This window comes from Larimichthys crocea, unplaced genomic scaffold (assembly GCF_000972845.2).
Source record: "Larimichthys crocea isolate SSNF unplaced genomic scaffold, L_crocea_2.0 scaffold461, whole genome shotgun sequence".
Classification (NCBI taxonomy): domain Eukaryota; kingdom Metazoa; phylum Chordata; class Actinopteri; family Sciaenidae; genus Larimichthys; species Larimichthys crocea.
In genome coordinates, this window is record NW_020856012.1 from 187,240 (window position 1) to 191,342 (window position 4,103).

A 4,103-nucleotide genomic window follows, 5' to 3' on the forward strand; every position below is an offset into this window, starting at 1 on the left:
TGGTGGTGACCGGGTCGGGTCTGCTAGTCGGATGATACGTAGCCAAGAGGCTTGGAATTGAGAATACCCTCGATCTCAATCAGGACGGTGTCAGCAATTCTCCACTAACAACTTGTGAGCCCAGGGTGCAGTCAGCGCAGCCTTGATAGACCTGATTTCTCTCTCCCAGAACCTCCGAATGGGGTGCACTAGGCGGGTGAAACGAAACTTTCTTCTGTCTCTCCCATGCTGTAGGGTTTGAACACATTCTTTGTAACCCCTATCCCCACCTCTGAATTGTGCCCTGGTCTGAGAGCAACTCTTGCTGGTTTACCCGACGAGTATGAATCCCTCAGGCCATCAGGAAGGAGTCCGTGTTGATGCTGGACGCACTTCAATATGGACTGCTCTCGTCGTGAGGCATTAAAGGCAAACCAAACGTTTCTCATTCCGTCGGCCGACCTTGACCTGCATCGGACCAAAACAATCAATCCCCGTAGAATAGAAAGCTGGTTGATGCAGCCTGAGCCTCGCGGGAGGCAAGTTTGCCATCTTGGGGTTGACAGGTTGGGCTCTCCATCTCTGACACTCAGGGCATGAGCGCTGCTCTCTTCTTATGGCTTCACGACCACGGAGGATCCAAACTTCCTTCTGAGCTCTGCGAAGAGTCGCTCTGCACCGGGGTTGTCTCAGCTCATGATCTACTTGTCGGTGAGCAGCTTGGTCACAGCATGTCTCGGTCAAGGCCCACAGGGTGTATCACGTCGTCCTCCAGTCCTGGCAGCACCGCAGTCGACCTCCCACTCGTATCAACTGGATGTTGATATCGTATTCTGGAGCCAGTGTGAGTAAGCAGCCGGGGAAGGGACTTGTTTCCCAGCTGCTAGACACTGGAGTTCTTCAGGGCTGTCTCTTTGGGCGACTGCAGGATGCGAAGTTCGGCCTCCTTGAACTCCTCTGCTTTAGGGGTCCCTTTAGCATCCGCAGCGCCCCATGAAGTACCCCGCAGTCGCCTTTACCAGTTCACTGAAGGTGCTAAACTGCTGAGCGTCAGGTAAGGAATGGTTGGTGCCGAGTACCGTGCTAACCAGGCAGCTATGTGGGCTTCTTCAGCTCTTCAGCGATGTCTTTACTCATTGTGACTGGGTGCACTGGCCACTGGTGGGTGGCAGCCGCAGGAACGGGGGGTCCATGGATCCACGATTCCACCAGAGAGATCCTGCGTGATTTCCCCCGGGTGAGGTCGTCTGCTGGGTTCTCTGACGTCTCCACGTTAATGCCAGGCCTGTCTATCAGTCAATCTTGAATTTCTGCATACGGGTACCTGCGAACACTTTAAAAGCGGCAAGAGTCTGATTGGATCCAAGCCAAGAACAGTTGTGGAGTCCGTCCACATAACCACTCTGGTTATCTCCAATGTGAGCTCTCGGTCAGTACACTGCGAGCTGAGCACCCTGTGAGCGCAGCACACAGCTCCAACCGTGGCATGGAGAGCTGACGCTTGGGGGCCACTCTGGACGGGCTGTCAGGAATCCACCTCCACATGTTCCCTCTACATCCCCTGTGGTAGATGCCACACTGCCATATGCACGTTGAGATGCGTCGCAGAATATGTGAACTTCTCGCTTAGTGGCGTGTATGGTCCATGACTGGAGTCACATAGCAGGAGCAGTCTGATGTTTCCAGGTGTTGTAACTCGTTCTCCCATTCTTGCGCCATGCCGTGAGCAAACTCACCGGGCAGCAGAGGGTCGTCCCACTCTCGTCTTTCTTGTCCCATAGCTGCTGCACAAGCACTTTGCCCTCGTAGTGTCACGGTGTGAGGAACCCTATGGGGTCGTATTGGCTGGCCATACCTGTGATGTTCCTCATGGTGCAGGGGGGCGTTCCATCGGCCTGACTTACTGCTCAGCGTATCCGAGTGGCATAAAACAACGCAGCCCCAGGGCAGGTTCTTGGGGGTCCATATCTTGTGATTCAGCAACTGTTCACTGCTCTCTGACCTGATCTCCTTGGAAGGTGGCCGATGACATCGGGCGTCGTGGCTGGCCCACTGTCGCAGTTCGAAGCCTCCCCTCCAGTACAGCACCTTGAGCTCGTCTGCGCTCTTTGGCCATCTCTGGGTAGGGAAGCTCTGGTAACAGTTGTCCACAGAAGTGTTTCTCGATGGACTCACGCACTGCATCCCCGGGTGGGGTGATCATGTAATGCCTCTGTAGAGCGTATAGGCCAACATGGGGAACAAGTATTCCAAATGAAGAGGACCTCCACTCATATACATAGGTTTGGGAGTCTCTCCTCAGGTCACGCCAGAGAAAGCGCAACAGCGGCGGGTCTTCAGGCAGCAGCAGCTCACCTGGTGGAACATTCCCTTTTGTCACTGCTGACTGCGATGGAATGTTCCCTAAACCGCAGCCAGGACACCAGGAGAATACACCCAGGTTTGGGCCGGACATCATAGCTCATTAAGGTTTCATCCCTATAGGTGTGAACAACAGTTGAACACAATCTATCCTTCCCTGTGTGTGACAGGTGGGGGAATAACATGACTCCTTGGAAGTCTTTGCCTGCTCTTGGCTAATTCTAGAGGCATAGCTGCTTTCTTCACTTTGTGATTTCTGCCTGATATGCCTCTGCCTTCACCGGGTCTCTGCCAAGACGCTTCTCTTGCTACGTAGGTGGGACAGTACAGCTTCTGGCTGCGCTGTGGTGTAGGCATGTTACTCACCGCAAACAGTGGAGTGGGCTATCTAGGACCCCATCCACCTCCACTCTCTATGTCTTTGCTTCTAGAGGTTGGCCTCTTGGTCTCGCCCGACCTAGTCACCAGCCTCTCATTCTATACGCAGGGTGTCCAGCTGCCAAAGCTTCTCTATACCTGATTGAAGTGTTCAGCCGCTGGGGAGGTGGGGGGACACGACAGACACGTGCTGTGGGCGGCTGCACGTTTCAGAGACCGACTGGCCCTTGAAGTGTCCGCCAAGCCTGGTCCTCACGGCAGCTGGGCCCCCCGGTGGGCCGAGACGTACAGGTTCGATCGGGGTCACCAGGGTCGGACAGTCCGAGCCTAAGAGGAGAGGGTGGACATCTGTAAATGGCTGCAGGGGGAGCCTCTTGAGGTGCTTTATCTGCGTGAAGTCCCTTCCGTGGTAAGAGTGTTCAGCAGAAGACCTAATTCGCCTGCAGTAAAAGCTCACTCAATCGTAAATGTCTTTGCTAATGACCAGTGGAGAGATCTTGACACGTCACTGATAGCATGTAGTGTTCTCAAGTCCTGCCGAACTGTTCTCAGGGTGAGGGCTCTCTGGAGTTCTTAGCAGCTGCAGCCTCTGAACAGGTCCTGGAGAGGATGTCCTCTCTGAGCCATCATCTGAATGGCATACGTCCAGAGTGTGGTCGCCGTTGCGCACGTAGCACTTACTGACCTTCAACAGGACCTGATTGCAGCCAGCACGTCGGTCAGGTACAAACCTCGTCGCCGACTCAACTCTCGCACCAGTCACCTATTCCCTACAACACCGCTCCTTCCTGCCAGGCCGTTTTATTACTTCATGCAAGGCCTCAAGGCTTCCCTTTGCACATCTTTGCATAGGACCTTCAGCCTACATTGGGCGGCCTGATGGTGCCGTCCACAACGCCAGCAACGATTATTAGCCTTCCCAGGTTATCTTCTTCTTGGTTAGTTGCTTGAAGTTCAAGCACTGATCCAGGAAGTGCTCCGTATTGCTGCAGTAGGGGCAATACACTTTGGGCTGTCTTGGTCTCATGGTGATCTGGACTTCAGCTTGATCTTTGGGGGGTTGTGTCATGGGCGGTACCATGCAGACATTCAGGTCTTTTCCTGTGGGGCTATCTTATCCTTGTCGCACTCTTTCTTAGCGCAATTTTCTCCCTCTCGGACATCCTCTCCTCTTGTCGAACGGTCACCTCCTCCTGGCTTTCCAGCTCGTAGTCAAGCCACTCCGCAAAAGTTCTCATGCGGGATTCCCGCCTTCCAAGAGTGAAGGTGTCGTCGGAAATGTGCGGGAGACCTGGGGAAGCATTTCTCTCATTAATCTGGCCACATGGGACCCACCCCACCTTCAACTCTCTGCGCCCCATCTTCACCTAGTTGCTCGAGCACCC